The following is a 17,187-nucleotide window of genomic DNA, read 5'->3' as shown; positions in this document are numbered from 1 at the left end:
CTTCATTCTTATCCAGAAGCTACCAACTTTGACCCCCTGCAAGGGGAGGACTCAGAAGTCTGATGAGGAGTCAAGGACATGGCTTGGTGTGTGCAATCTAGTCCCAGTTCACGAAGCAAACATCCTGTCCCCACTGTTAATCATCAGGTCACAGTGACCCTAGCTTCAAATTATTGCAACATTGTATTGTTTGATGTGTAACTATGTGGGCATGATGTAATCTGCTGTCAAAAAGAAGAGAGTATATAAATTGTCAGGGACGTCCCTGAGCTGAGCCTCGATTGGACACCTGACCTGACCATCCGCTTTTCCCTTTCAGCCCTCTGTGCGATTACTGGGGCTCCCCATGCTGATTGAAGTGTGAATATCTTATCAATAAACTAATAGCTATCTAACCCCCATTATGGTCTTACATTTTGCCTGATGGTATCAAACTGCACAATTATTTCTCAGAACCTTTTCATCTACACTCCCCAAGAAACTTGTCCAGAGAAAAGCATGTGAAAGTAGAAAGGATGTTGAGAATAGAAGCTAAAACTTAGCTTTAAGCATGGCAAAGTTGTAAGCAAAATCTAATGAAGTTACAGAAGGGCTTGAACCAAAAATCAAGATTTGAATATAGCTGAATTTTGATAAACTTTGCATCCTGATATGAATGCTTAAAAGCAATCATAGAATCATAGAATCATAGGGTTGGAAGGGACTTCTGGAGATCATCTAGTCCAACCCCCCTGCCAGAGCAGGGTCATCTTAGAGCAGGTTGCACAGGAATGCATCCAGGCGGTTTTGAATGTCTCCAGAGACGGAAACTCCACCAACTCTCTGGGCAGCCTGGTCCAGTGCTCTGCCACCCTCAAAGTAAAGAAGTGCCTCCTCATGTTTAGGTGGAACTTCCTATGCTCAAGTTTGTGCCCATTACCTCTTGTCCTGTTGCCGGACACCACTGAAAAGAGCCTGGCCCCATCCTCCTGACACCCACACTTTAAGTATTTATAAGTGTCGATAAGGTCCCCCCTCAGCCGTCTTTTTTCCAGACAGAAGAGACCCAAATCCCTCAGTCTTTCTTCATAAGAGAGGTGTTCCAGTCCCCTAATCATCTTGGTAGCTCTCTGCTGCACCCTCTCCAGCAGTTCCCGGTCCTTCTTGAACTGGGGAGCCCAGAACTGGACACAGTACTCCAGATGCAGCCTCACCAGGGCAGAGTAGAGGGGGAGGATGACCTCCCTTGACCTGCTGGCCACACTCTTCTTGATGCAGCCCAGGATGCCACTGGCCTTCTTGACCACAAGGGCACATTGCTGACTCATGGTCATCCTGTTGTCCACCAGGACTCCCAGGTCTCTTTCCACAGAGCTGCTCTCCAGCAGGTCAGCCCCCAACCTGTACTGGTGCCTGGGGTTATTCCTCCCCAGGTGCAGCATCCTACACTTGCCCTTATTGAATTTCATAAGGTTCCTCTTTGCCCATATCTCCAACCTGTCCAGGTCTCACTGAATGGCAGCACAGCCTTCCGGTGTGTCAGCCACCCCTCCCAGCTTTGTGTCATCAGCAATCTTGCTGAGGGTGCACTCTATCCCCTCATCCAGGTCATTGATGAATACTCTCCAAGACTAAACAAAATTATAATCTTCAAAGAAAGATACTGCAATTTAATTTCTATGCTACTGCAATGTACAAGTTCTTTGGAAGAGCAAAAGCTTTGCATACAGCAGTAATTTTTGTGCTAAAACCCACCACCCACCATTTGAGCTATGATGGGCCACATCATCTTCAACAGTGTGTGCTTTTATATTAATATTCCTAATACAAAGAGAGTCTTGCAGAATTGCTCCTCGACTTTTTTGCAATAAATGCCGGTCGTGATACCTTTTAAATATCAAGTTCCTTTGATGATCATGAGAACAGCTGTTAAATTTCTCAACAGACCTTTTGTCTTTCTTATCTTTTATCTTTTTCCCTCACTCATCCTCTCCTTTCTTCTTTTTGTCTCAAAGAGGTAGAATTGTATACATCGTTGTCTCACAGGGTTCCACTTCTTATTTGAGCACTTTCTGATTATTGCTTGGATATTTGCAAGTCGTGGGCTTTTGTATTTTCCCTGTAATTTCCCTATAGTCTGAACATGATTTATCTGCTTCATCTTTGTGATGTTGGCTCAGTTTTGCCCCGTCTAAATAATTTGAGTAGTAATTATGTCTAGGAGTTTATATTTACGATGACAATTGCTATATGTAGAACAGCAGACACCTGTAACAACATGCTTGCTGGCTTAAATAACACCTACAGATAAAAAATAATATTTTTGTTGTGCTTGCAACAGAAGAGGTATTCCCTGTAGCTAAAGCTTGAGGACATACAGTGAATTCTGTGCATAGGGATCCATTTGTTAAAGGTAACAAGCAAAATGCTAAAGAGTCTACATTGTATTTTCTTTGTTCCCTAATCTCACTATAAGAGAGTATCATGTTAAGAGATCAAATGTATTCATATTCTTCATATCTTTCCATTCATGGGGACAGTGTGCATTTAATAAGTCTTTACACTATTAATTATTTTTCCCTGATGGTTTGCTCCACCACCTCATTTCACTGTGTTGAAGAGGAGGGGAGAAGCTTTTGTCTCCTATGAATCAAGCCATCATCTTTTGTGGATCAAATTGGAAAGTATCTGCCCCAAAAAAGCATTATTTTACTTATAGTCACCCTACAGATTGCACAACTTAACAATACACATCAAGAAGCTCAATAATCGAAGTGTATTAGGATGTAGAACTGCTCAGCTTGCATAGTATTAAATGGCTCTTTAATTTATTTAAAACAACACAAAACCTAATTCCAAATAAACTGTTGTCAGAGACAATGAGGTTTATCACAGATATGGTTAGATAAAGCTTGTTCCATTAAAGAATGAGAGACAGAACAAAAACAGTGCTCACTCTTACTGGCTGGAATCTGTTCAAATAGACTTTGACCTAAGGCTTTCTTAGCCTGATTACCCAGAGTGTTAAAATGCCATGCAAAGCTCAAAGTTCAGCTCAATACCGACATGGCTTCTAAGAATTTGATGAACATGACTGGCAAACTGGTAACAACAGACAAGGAGAAGGCTGAGGTATTCAACAACTTTTTTGCCTCAGTCTTCACTGGCAATCTGTCTTCCCACACCTCTTGAGTGGATAGACCACAAATTCCCTCACACTGTAAGAGAAGGTTAGGTTCAAGACCACCTGAGGAAGCTGAACATACACAAGTCTATGGGACCTGAAGAGATGCATCCCAGAGTCCTGAGGGAATTGGCTGATGCCAAGCCACTCTCCATGATATTTGAAAAGTCATGGCAGTCAGGTGAAGACCCTGGTGACTAGAAAAAGGAAAACATCACACCCATTTTTAAAAAGGGTAAAAAGGAGGACCCTGGGAACTACCGACCTGTCAGCCTCGCCTTCGTGGCTGGTATGATCATGGAGCAGATCTTCCTGGAAGACATGTCAAGACATATGGAAGGCAGGGAGGTGATTTGAGACAGCCAACGTGGTTTCACCAAGGGCAAATCATGCCTGGCTAATCTAGTGGTCTTCTACGATGGAGGGATTGTGTTGGTTGATAAAGGAAGAGATATGGATGTCATCTATCTTGACTTCTGTAAAGCCTTTGATATGGTCCCCCACAACATCCTTCTCTCTAAATTGTGGAGATATGATTTTGATGGGTGGACTGTTAGATGGATGAGGAACTGGCTGGATGGCCATGTCCAAAAAGACACAGTCAATGTCCCAATGTCCAAATGGAGATCAGGTGTCCCTCAGGGATTTGTATTGGGACCAGTACCGTTTAATATCTTCATCAATGACATAGACAGTGGTATCGAGTGCACCCTCAGCAAGTTTGCAGAGTGGTGCAGTTGATTGGCTAGAGGGAAGGGAGACCATTCAGGGGGACCTTGACAGGCTTGAGAGTGGGCCTGTGTGAACCTCATGAAGTTCAACAAGGCCAAGTGCAGGGTCCTGCACCTGCGTCAGGGAAACCCCCAGTATCAATATAGGTTGGGGGATGAAGGGATTGAGAGCAGCCCTATGGAGAAGGACTTGGGGGTACTGGTGGATGAAAAGCTGGACATGAGCCAACAATGTGCGCTTGCAGCCCAGAAAGCCAACCGCATCCTGGGCTGCATCAGAAGAAGTTTGGCCAGGAGGTCGAGGGAAGTGATCCTCCCCCTCTACTCTGCTCTCATGAGACGCCACCTGGAGTACTGCATCCAGCTCCGGGGTCTCCAGTACAAGAAAGACATGGACCTGTTATAGCAGGTCCAGAGGAGGGCCACAAAAATGATAAGAGGGATGGAGCACCTCTCCTATGAGGACAGGCTGAGAGAGTTGGGGTTGTTCAGCCTGGAGAAGAGAAGGCTCCAGGGAGACCTTATTGCAGCCTTTCAGTACTTAAAGGGGGCTTATAAGACAGACAGAGAAAGACTTTTTACCAGGGCCTGTAGTGACAGAACAAGGGGCAACAGTTTTAAACTGAAAGAGGGTAGGTTTAGATTGGACAGAAGGAAGACATTTTTTACGATGAGTGTGGTGAGACACTGGAACAGGTTGCCCAGAGAAGTTGTGGAAGCCCCATCGCTGGAAGCATTGGATGGGGTTTTTTTGAGTAACCTGATCTAGTGGAAGATGTCCCTGGCCCATGGCAGGGGATCAGACCTAGATGATCGTTAAAGGTCCCTTCCAACCCAAATCATTCTATGATTCTATGATTTTAAAGAAATCTCATATAAACAAATCTTAAAGGGGGGAAACTGAGAAGGAATGCCCTACCCCAGCTGAAGTATTATGTTGTCTTAGAAAACAGGGGCTAGGGAAAGGAAAAGTCAAGGAAACTTTGCACCATCTTTGTTTGTTACTAACATGCTTCAAATGAACATGGGGATGTCTAGAGCTGACGCAAAAAACTACGAGCTGCAGGTGTAGCTCTGCACAGCAGCCCCTGGGCAGCAAATGGCAATGCAGGTGCTGACAACACTCCTCCTAATGCAGCCCAGGATACCATTAGCCTTCTTTTGCTGCAAGGGTACATTTTTGGCTCATGTTCAATTTGGTGTCTGCCAAGACCCCCAGGGCCTTTTCTGCAAAGCTGCATTCCAGATGGTCGGCCCCTAACATATATTGGTGCCTGGGGTTGTTCCTCCCCAGGTGCAAGTCTTTGCAGTAATTTAAAAAACAAAAAAGATGGGAATTCCATTTATTTTCAGTTTTATTCCACATCCCTCCTTCATATAGTCAGAATTTACAAATAACATTTTTTAAAGCTAATTTAATTTTACTTATTGTCAGGAGACCAGCTCCAGTGCAGGTAAGTCCGTACTGGGGAAGGGAATCGCGGCAAAAAAGGCCAGCAAGGGGATCGGTTTTGGGGCTTTTCGAAGCCTGGAAAAGTGGCCAACCCGGGCCGGTACCCGGCACTTCCGGGGGGCGGTGACAGCTGAGGAGCCGGGGGCGGAGCCAGCACCCCCGGCGGCAGGTCTGAACGAGGCGTAAATTCCCCTCCCCGTCCGTCGTTGGGCACTTGAGCAAACAAGCGGTGAGTGGGTGTCGCCCAGGGCATCGCCTGAGAGCACCACGATAAAGGCACTCTCTAAGGGGCTAAGGAGCTTAGCTATGGCTTCCACCCGGAAAGCCAGAAAGGATGTGGGAACCCAGACAGAGTTCCCACGGAGACACGCAGCCGTCCAGGTCACAGGCTGCAGGGAGTGCCAGAGCCTTTCACTGGCAACAGGAGGCAGCTATGAGAACTGCTGTGTGCATTGTGAACAGGTGAATGATGTGCTCAGCCTGGTGGCAGAGCTGAGAGAGGAAGCTGAAAGGTTAAGGAGCATTAGGGAGGCTGAAGAAGAAATAGACTGGTGGAGCCAGGCTCTGTCCTCCTTGAAACAGAAACAGGAGCACCTGGCAGAAAGCAGCCAGGATCAAGGGGCCCCTGTACCCTGCCCCTGTCAGGCAGAAGCCTAAATGAAGGGAGTGAATGGAGGCAAGTTCACGGTCAGGGCAGTGGGCAAACCCTCTCCTTGCCCCCCCTGCCCCCCCCCCAGTACCTCTGAGCAACAGATATGAGGTACTGAATGGGGACAGCCAGTCAAATGAGGATGTGGATGATGGGCAGTCTACACTAGAGACATATCCACAGTCAGAAAGGTGTATCTCCCATATCATGACCACATCCACAAGGAAGAAAAGAAGGGTTGTATTCATTGGTGACCCCATCCTAAGGGGAACTGAGGGTCCAATATGCTGGGTAGACCCTCCTCACAGGGAAGGCTGCTGTCTTCCTGGGGCCCAGGTTAAGGACATCACCAGGAAACTCCCTAGTTTGATACAGTCCTCAGACTATTACCCGTTACTGATTTTCCATGTAGGTGGAGATGAAGCTGTGACTTGTAGTCCAAGAGCAATCAAAGGGGACTTCAGGGCCTTGGGAAGGTTGGTAAAGGAGTCTGGGGCACAGGTTATTTTCTCCTCACTCCTTCCAGTTGCAGGCAGTGACATGGGAAGGAACAGATGCATCCGGTCTGTTAATACATGGCTCCGTGGCTGGTGTTGCTGCCACAGTTTCAGGTTTTTTGACAATGGGATGGCCTACACGGCACCGGGGTTATTGGCATCAAATGGGAGACGCCTTTCTCAAAGGGGGAAGAGGGTCTTTGCCCAAGAGATTGCGGGGCTGATCAACAGGGCTTTAAACTAGATGTGAAGGGGGAGGGGGATGATAATATTAGGCTTGTCTGTGACAAGCTGTGGGACATCACATCAGGGTTAGAGGGACAGGGCGCTAGTTAAGGGCCTTCGACCTGTTGCCCCGAGGCATGCTGGGGACGCTGCATCACAGTCAAAGTCTTATGAAAGTGAGCTAGGGGCTCCTGAGGTAGTCTGAATCAGCAGGGAAACACCCGTGAAACACCCCAAGGGGTGCTCCTCTAAGAAGGCGTCACAGCCAACAGCCTGGCTGAAGTGCCTCTACACATATGCAGGCAGCACGGGCAACAAACAGGAGGAGCTTGAAGCTACTGTGCTGCTGGAAAGCTATGACATAGTGGCCATTACTGAAACCTGGTGAGACAAATCCTATGACTGGAGTGTGGCTATCGATGGCTACAGGCTGTTCAGAAGGGACAGGCAAGGAAGGAGGGGCGGAGGTGTTGCCCTCTATGGTAAGCAAGGGATAGAGAGTGAAGAGATGTCCCTAAAGAACAGCCAAGAGGAAGTTGAAAGCTTATGGGTAGGCATTAGAGGCCAAGGCAACAAGGGGAACCTTGTGGTTGGTGTCTACTACAGGCCGCCTGATCAAGGGGAGCCTACTGATGAAGCCTTCTTCCTCCAGCTTCAGGAGGCATTGCACTCGAAGGCTCTCGTCCTGTTGGGGGATTTCAACCACCCCGACATCTGCTGGAAAAGTAACACAGTGAGCTGTGGACAGTCCAGGAGGTTCCTGGAGTGCCTCGATGATAATTTCTTAAGACAGGAAATAGACAGCCCTACCCGAGGGGATGCCATACTGGACCTCATAGTCACCAATGCCAGTGAGCTCATTGGGGATGTCAAGACTGGAGGCAGCCTGGGCTGCAGTGACCACGCACTGGTGGAGTTCACAGTCCTAAGGGATATGTGTCACATGAGGAGCGTAGTCAGGACCCTGAATTTTAGGAAAGCAGATCTGCGGCTATTCAAGGAGTTAGTCAACAGGACCTCCTGGGAAACGGTCCTCAGGGACAAGGGGGCAGAACAGAGCTGGCAGATCTTCATGGATGCTTTCCATAGAGCACAAGAGCTCTCGATCCCCAGGTGTAAGAAATCAAGCAAGAAAGGGAGGAGACCAGCATGGCTGAGCTGGGACCTGCTGGTCAAACTAAAAGGCAAGAAGGAACTGCACAGGCAGTTCAAGCAGCATCAGGTGTCCTGGGAAGGGTATAGGGATGCTGCCCAGTTATGTAGGGATGAGGTCAGGAAGGCCAAGGCGCGGCTGGAGCTGAACTTGGCAAGGGATGCTAAGAATAGCAAGAAGGGCTTCTACAGGTACATCAACCAGGAAAGGAAGGTCAAAGAAAGCGTACCCTCCCTGATGACTGAGAATGGCAAACTGGTAACAACAGACGAGGAGAAGGCTGAGGATCTGAACAGCTTTTTTGCCTTGGTCTTTACTGCCAGCCTCTCTCCTCACGCCTCCCACGTCGAAGGATTGCAAGACGGGGACTGTGGGACAAAGTCCCTCCCACTGTAAGTGAAGTCAAGGTTTGTGACCACCTGAGGAACCTGAACATACACAAGTCTATGGGACCTGAAGAGATGCACCCCAGAGTCCTGAGGGAATTGGCTGATGTAGTTGCCAAGCCATACTTCATGATACTTGAAAAGTCGTAGCAGTCAGGTGAAGTCCCTGGTGACTGGAAAAAGGGAACCATCGCACCCATTTTTAAAAAGGGTAGGAAGGAGGACCCTGGGAACTACCGCCCTGTCAGCCTCACCTCTGTGCCTGGGAAGATCATGGAACAGATCCTCCTAGAAGCTATGCTAAGGCACATGGAGGACAGGGAGGTGATTCGAGACAGCCAGCATGGCTTTACCAGGGGCAAGTCCTGCCTGACCAACCTGGTGGCTTTCTACGATGGAGTGACTGCATCAGTGGACAAGGGGAGAGCTACGGATATCATCTATCTGGACTTCTGCAAGGCCTTTGACACAGTCCCCCACAACATCCTTCTCTCTAAGTTGGAGAGATATGGATTTGAAGGATGGACTGTTCGGTGGGTAAGGAACTGGCTGGATGGTCGCATCCAGAGGGTGGTGGTCAGTGGCTCGATGTCCAGATGGAGAGGGGTGACAAGTGGTGTCCCTCAGGGATCCGTACTGGGACCGGTGCTGTTCAACATCTGCATCAATGACACAGACAGTGGGATCAATTGCACCCTCAGCAAGTTTGCTGATGACACCAAGCTGAGTGGTGCAGTCGATGTGCCAGAGGGACGGGATGTCATCCAGAGGGACCTGGATGAGCTGGAGAGGTGGGCCCGTGCAAACCTTATGAAGTTCAACCAGGCCAAGTGCAAGGTCCTACACTTGGGTTGGGATAATCCTCGCTATCAATTCAGGCTGGGGGATGAGGTGATAGAGAGCAGCCCTATGGAAAAGGGCTTGGGGGTACTGGTGGATGAAAATCTGGACATGAGCCAACAATGTGCGCTTGCAGCCCAGAAGGCCAGTTGCATCCTGGGCTGCATCAAAAGAAGTATGGCCAGGACGTCAAGGGAGGTGATTCTGCCCCTCTGCTCTGGTGAGACCCCACCTGGAGTACTGAGTCCAGTTCTGGAACCCTCAGCACAAGAAGGACATGAACCTGTTGGAGGGGGCCCAGAGGAGGGCCACGAAGATGATCAGAGGGCTGGAGCACCTCTCCTATGAAGACAGGCTGAGAGAGTTGGGGTTGTTCAGCCTGGAGAAGAGAAGGCTCCAGGGAGACCTTATAGCGGCCTTCCAGTACCTGAAGGGGGCCTATAAGAAGGATGGGGAGGGGCTGTTTGCAAGGGCATGTAGCGATAGGTACAAGGGGCAATGGTTTTAAACTAGAGCAGGGTAGGTTTAGATTAGATATTAGGAAGAAGTTTTTCACTGTGAGGGTGGTGAGACATTGGAACAGGTTGCCCAGAGAGGTGGTGGAGGCCCCATCCCTGGAGACATTCAAGGTCAGGCTTGATGAGGCTCTGAGAAACCTTATCTAGTTAAGATGTCCCTGCTTACTGCAGGGGGGTTGGACTAGATGACCTTTAAAGATCCCTTCCAATCCAACGCATTCTATGATTCTATAAGATGCAATACAGACTTGTGGTGGGTTGGCCCTGGCTGGCAGGTAAGCCCCCATCCAGTTGCTTTCTGGCTCGCTTCCCCCAGACTGGAATGAGGGAGAGAATTGGAAGGCCAAAAGGGAAAAAAAACTCAAAAGAGAGTTTAAGTGAAGCAAAGCTCTGTGTGCAAGTCAAGCAAAATAAGGAATTCACTCACTACTTCCCATTGGCAGGCAGATGTTTAGCCACTTTCCTGAAAAGCAGGTCCTCGCCCAATATATAGGCCGGGGAGGGGGGGGGGCAGGAAATCGACGCTTGGGAGCAGGCTGGGGGCTTCCGGTTGGAGAGCAGTGGTACATTAATTGTGTTTTGTACATTCCTCTATCAGTATTATTGTTGTCGTTTTCCTCTTTCCTTCGCTGTTCTGTTAATCTGCCTTTATCTCAACCCACGAGTTTTGCCTTTTACTTCCAATTCTCCCCCCATCTCGCCGCTGGGGGGAGAATCTCGGAATTTATTAATAATTAAACCAAATCTATGGGGGAAACGGGGGGGGATACTTTCCCCCACTCCTTCGCCTCCCTTTTCTCCTTCAGGCCAGGTACAACAGCTTTTGAGAATTTTTAATATCCTTGGGATATTCAAGTCCAGGGTAGTGAGCTTGCTGCGCGCCCTCCTCGCTGCCCGAAGGATCTTGAATTCTACCATTTCATGATCACTGCAGCCAAGGCTACCCCTGAGCTTGACATTCCCCACCAGCCCCTCCTTGTTGGTAAGGACAAGGTCCAGCATAGTTCTTCTCCTTGTTGGCTCCTCTACCATTTGAAGAAGAAAGTTGTCATCGACACATTCCAAGAACTTCCTGGATTTCTTGTGCCCCGCTGTGTTGTCCTTCCAACAGCTATATTGTGGTGGTTGAAGTCCCCATGAGGACCAGGGTCTGTGAACACGAGGCTGCTCCTTATCTGTCTATGGAGGGCCTCATCCGCTCTGTCGTCCTGGTCAGATGGCCTGTAGCAGACCCCTACTGTAATGTCACCTGCCCCTGCAGTCCCTTTAATCTTGACCCATAAACTCTCCATTGGGTCTTCATCCATCCCCAGGTGGGGCTCCATGCACTCCAGCTGGTCATTGACATAGAGGGCAACACCCCCTCCTCATCTCCCCAGCCTGTCCTTCCTGAAGAGTTTGTATCCCTCCATTCCAACACTCCAATCATAACAGCCATCCCACCACATCTCTGTGATGCCAATGAGATCATAGCCCTGGAGGCGTGCGCACATCTACAACTCCTCTTGCTTGTTTCCCATGCTGCGTGCACTTGCGTAAAGGCATTGCAGCTGGGCGCCCAATGAAGCTGTCTCACTGGCTGGAGTGGCTGCATTTTCTTCATGCTGCTCTTCAGGTGGTCTTCCTCTGGGGTGTTTTATCTGTGACTCCCTGGTTTCTATTGCCTCAGGAGCCCCTGACTTGTCCCCATAAGACTTCGAGTGTGCTGCAGCGTACCCAGCACATCTCAGATCAACAGGTTGAGGGCCTTTGCTAGTGACCCATCCCTCAGACCTTGGAGAATCATCCCTTGGCTTGCATTGGCGTGAAAAGGACAAAGCGGTTTCGGCAGAAAATAAACCCCCTTGCGTTCTAACACTCCTCACCGAGGTGGGAGGCTAGGTGCGGCTAGGTTTAAATTCTGAGTGATGCCCAATTCAGCACTATCAGTCCAATCGCATTTAATATGTATTAAACTATTACGATTTGGATACACTAATAGTGGACTGCACCTTCAGTCTAGTCATGCTCATGAACTAGCACGGCCACTCTCGAGTCTTTGGTCGCGTTCAGTGAGAAACCAAAACGACTAGCTACTTAAAAAAATACAGTTTATTTAAACAACAGATGTATAGGTTCTTAGGATTGCCGGTGATAAATACACTGTCTGCAAAGCACGTGCAAATAAGGGTATTGTTAATTATACAAAATGCACAACTAAGTTATAAACAATACAGCCTGGCTATAAATGTAGGAGAGAGAGTCTCTAGAGAAATCTCCATAAGTTTCCCGAGGAAGCACTCGGTATAATCTAAGTCTTACCCAAAGGCGTCCCTGTGGCGGGGGGAAGAAAGGCTCAGTCTGTCGACTGGTCCTGGAAGTCAGTGATGGAGTCCTCCTTGACTTGTTCGTGATGGTGTCTTCCCTGATATCCCCCCTCTCTCGGGCTATTTTTATACTATTTGTTATCTTCAAGGTGGAGTTTGAGTGACTGTAGTCATACAAACTTTTATATGATTGCTGTAAAATTCTCTCACTTCACATTTAAAGGTATAGTTTACAAGAAATTCAGGGCGCAGACTCAAGAAGGAGTGGTCACACCTTGGAGGCGGGTAGCCTTTGGGACGGAGGTGTGTTTTGGTATTATAATGACATTATAATGAGCAAAGTTCGCACAAAGGACAGCATTTCATCAAAATTTGACAAAATGTTGGCTCTGAGTATTGAGCAGGCGGCTAATTGGCAGCTTATCTGTTTCATGGTATCATCCCATTCCCATATCCGCTATACATCTTAAGGTAAAGCCGCGGAATAATTGCATCCCGTCCCGTACCTCATGTAGCTTATCAGGGAACCACAGGTGTTGTATCCTTCATGCCAGCTGCGGCTATTTTCTACCTCAGAAGCCTCTTGATTTTGAGTTTTTTGAGTGTCTCCAGGGAATCCTGACATTGATCCTGGCAATAATACTATTTTTATTATGTATGGCTACCTGGAGGCTCAAATTCTAAAATGACGAATTGGCAGATGGAATTGATGCTATTCAGTTTTACCTTTTTATTCCGTTGTTTGTAGTCAGAGACCCAGAGTGGCCATGGTCTCAAGCCTTTGTTAAACACAATGCGATGGCAGGAACAAGAAAGGGAGAATTGAGTTTGGCCACTGTAGTTCTACAGGAAAATGAGGTGTTGCATGAGTGGACCTGGAATAGTTGGTACCCAACCCTGAAAGGTAAGGCAGGGGTGGAAATCCGAGTAGGGTGTAGAATGATCAACGGCTCAAACCATGAGAAGGCCATGAGAATAGAGATATTTCGCCCTCAGAACCCACGCTCAATGACAACAAAGCACTGTGTCACTGACGAGTGGGATTGCTGGTATAATTTTACTCTTGTGGAACCCACTCTTGTAACTTGTCGTTGGCAACAGGATGAAATAGCACTGCTATTTGAATTCAAGATAGACATAGCACCTGAGCTTTGGGATAATGCACTGTCACGGTACACTGCAAGCACTGGAACACCAGAAAACAAAAGGGGTTTAAATCTCTCCACTCTGGTTATACAAGGAAGTGAAGTATATTCCAGAGATAAATGGAGATGGAATGAATCACTTCAAATGGCTAAAATCGAGGCCGCCCTTGGAAAGAGAATACACATTGGTTGCCAATTTATCAATGGGTCTACTCACCACAGGCCAACTGTAATTAAAACCATCTATGTAGACTCTACCAAACTGGACAAATACAACACTGATTGTTACAAAATTATGGAGCCAAATTCAGATTGCTGGCACAATTTCACTTTCATCAAACCTACAATAGTGTATTGTATTTGGGGCTACAAGGGCACAGAATTGTTATTTGAATTTATGATTGACTCAAATACACCTGAACTTGCTGAAATGAATCCAGAACCTACACCCCCACAAACTCTCAAAGGCGTACCTTCTAAGCCCTCCATTAGTCTAACTCCTTACATTTTCAACATTGGCCCTTATGTTATTAAACACACAGGTCAACAACAGATACTGTTTAATCCCACATATTCCCTCAAACGAGTAGAATTGTCAATGCAGATTAAAATCTCTGCGATCAAACCCACCTGCTTACCATTCCTGAGTACATCTTATGCAGGATGGTCAGCATGGTTACGCAGACGAACTCTTGCCACTTCACAACGACTGAAGAGGGATGTGACTGGTATCTTAGGAACAGGCCTGGGAGTCTTAAATAGTATAGATGCTGAGATACTTGCCAACAAACTAGTCACAACCACTACTGATCTGGACAAATTAAGACATCCCCTACAGTCCTCTCTACTAGCATTGGGAAACCACCAATGGCTTTTATCGAATATATTGCCTCAGTGGGAAGAAACGGGTGAAAAAGACCATCAGCTGATCACAGATGCACTTGGTACAACCCAAAACAATGTTTCCTTGGCTCTTAGTTGTATCCAAGCCCAATTGTGGATGCAATCTATGACAGCCGCAATCATAAGGGAAGGTGAAGAAGGCACCTTGCCCACCGAAATTCGAAAAGTAATATGGGATAACGCAATTGAATTTGAGAAAAAATTTCAGTCCTGGTGGTATCTGGTTAATTTCACCTATGATCCCATTGAGAGCAAGGCCACAGCTTTTGTCTTAACAATACGCAATGCTTCGGTATACACCATATACCCAAACATTGCGCTGGGGTTGAATCACCAAGGAGCCATACTCTATCCAATAGAGCACAGAGTGTGGGCAAAACAAAATGAGAATAAATGGCAAACTGTTGATGTTGCCGCATGCGTTTCACGAGACCAACAAGGATTCATTTGTGAGAGTAATACCCTCAAAGCACAAGACATTTGTCTTGACACCAACCAGAATGTTTGTCACTTTGAGATACATCCCGATGAAACCCCAGAGACTGTGCTTGTATATATTGGGAAAGGGTGCGTTTGCATGAGGTCTCCCTGTAGTCTTGTATTCATAGATGACATAGGAGTTGATATAAGTAATCACTCAAATCTTTGTGTTTGTAACTTTACTAACATTATTGGATGTGACTTCAATTATTCAGCTCCTGTTACATCTTTTCAATTGCTACAATCTAATTACACATTGATTCGAGATTTGTTGCCTACCCCTATCGGAATGAATCTCTCACTGGTGAAGAAGTTGCTACAACACGATGAATTGAAGCGACTGTTGAAAGAGGCCCAAGAAAATGGACAGAGAACTTTGATTACCATCCATCATGATGTTGAAGAAATACACCAAGTGCTGGAAAGAGTCAAGAGAGACGGAGGACATGGATGGGGAGATACTCTTTTTGGATGGTCGCCGACACTTACAGGACTTTATAACAAGATGCTCCATCCTGTTGTTGTTTTACTAATACTCATTGTTTTGTGCTTCGCTTTGACAATTGTTTTGTATGTTAGACTTTGGATTATGATGAAAAGTTTAACTCGTTTGATCACTCCACGAGATGTATTTGCACTTGATATCCCTCACCACAAGAGCACATGTGATCTTTCCTATCAGTATTGAGTATCGTGGAGCTTGAGTGACTGTAGTCACGGGGTGGATTATGTGGAATAAATACTAAATTGGCTAAAAATACAAAAGTACAGCATTGTTCTCACATTAAGGAAAAGTATAAAATCAAGAGGCTTCTGAGGTAGAAAATAGCCGCAGCTGGCATGAAGAATACAACACCTGTGGTTCCCTGATAAGCTACATGAGGTACAGGACGGGATGCAATTATTCCACAGCTTTACCTTATGATGTATAGCGGATACGGGAATGGGATGATACCATGAAACAGATAAGCTGCCAATTAGCTGCCCGCTCGATACTCAGAGCCAACATTTTGTCAAATTTTGATGAAATGCTGTCCCTTGTGCGAACTTTGCTCATTATAATGTCATTATAATACCAAAACACACCTCCATCCCGAAGGCTACCCGCCTCCAAGGTGCGACCACTCCTCCTTGAGCCTGCGCCCTGAATTTCTCATGAACTATACCTTTAATTGTGAAGCGAGAAAAATTTACACCAATCATGATAAAAGTATGTATGACTAAAGTCACTCAAACTCCACCTTGAAGATAACACATAGTATAAAAATAGCCTGAGAGAGGGGGGATACCCAGGGAAGACACCATCGCAAAGAATTCCATCACTGACTTCTGGGATCAGTCGACGGGCTGAGCCTCTCTTCCCCCCGCCACAGGGACGCCTTTGGGTAAGACTTAGATTATACCGAGTGCTTCCTCGGGAAACTTATGGAGATTTCTCTAGAGACTCTCTTTTCTACATTTAGAGCCAGGCTGTATCGTTTATAACTTTGTCGCGCATTTTGTATATGCAACAATACTTTCATTTGCACGTGCTTTGCAGACAGTGTATTTATCGCTGGCAACCCATAAGAACCTATACATCTGTTGTTTAAATAAACTGCACTTTTTTAAGTAGCTAGTCGTTTCAGTTTCTCACTGAACGCGACCAAAGACTCGAGAGTGGCCGTGCTAGTTCATGAGCACGACTAGACTGAAGCTGCAGTCCACTATTAGTGTATCCAAATCGTAATAGTTTAATACCTATTAAACGCGACTGGACTGATAGTGCTGAATTGGGCATCGCTCAGAATTTAAACCTAGCCGCACCTAGCCTCCCACCTCGGTGAGGAGTGTTAGAACACAAGGGGGTTTATTTTCTGTCAAAACTGCTTTGCCCCTTTTCACGCAACAGTATTATAATGACATTATAATGAGCAAAGTTCGCACAAAGGACAGCATTTCATCAAAATTTGACAAAATGTTGGCTCAGGGTAGCGAGTAGCAGCTTATCTGTTCCACAGTAAGCTAGTTAGGCAGCTTATCTGTTTCATGGTACGATCTCGTTCCTGTATCTGCATAAGACAAGGCCACGGAATAATTACTTTCCATCCTGTATCTCATGTAGCTTCGCAAGCATCCTTGTACAGGGAACCGCAGATGTTGCATCCTTCGCATGCCAGCCGCAGCTGTTTTCTACCTCAGAAGCCTCTTGATTTTATACTTTTCCTTAATGTGAGAACAATGCTGTACTTTTGTATTTTTAGCCAATTTAGTAATTATTCCACAGCTTGTCACGAGCAATCCAGGTAATATCCCCCTTCCCCAACAAGCCTGGTTTAAAGCTCCGTCAACGAGCCTGTCCTGGTTCCGGCGGGGATAGGGTTAATTCTCCCCAGGACAGGTATTCCATGCCATGTGAGCCATGCCCACCCTGAGCTGCCGGGGGAGGGGGCAGGAAGCCGCCAGGAATCGCCGCTTGGGGCTGGGGCATCCTGTGTCCAGTCGGTGAGCGGTGCAGCGGGTTCGGTGATCGTGTTTGTATATTCCTCTGTCCGTGTTGTTGTTGTTGTTTTCTTGTTCCCTTTGCTGTTCTGTTAAACTGCCTTTGTCTCAACCCAAGAGTCTTGCCTTTTTTTCTTCCGATTCTTCCCGTATTGGGAAGGCCCGAGCGAGCGGCACGTGGTTCTTTGTTGCTGTCTGAGGCTAAACCACAACAGAGCCCCACTAGCTCATGAGCAAACGCCCTCTTCCCCCTTTCA

The sequence above is a fragment of the Rissa tridactyla genome, chromosome W (genome assembly GCF_028500815.1).
Source record: "Rissa tridactyla isolate bRisTri1 chromosome W, bRisTri1.patW.cur.20221130, whole genome shotgun sequence".
Lineage (NCBI taxonomy): Eukaryota > Metazoa > Chordata > Aves > Charadriiformes > Laridae > Rissa > Rissa tridactyla.
This window is presented reverse-complemented; position numbering follows the sequence as displayed.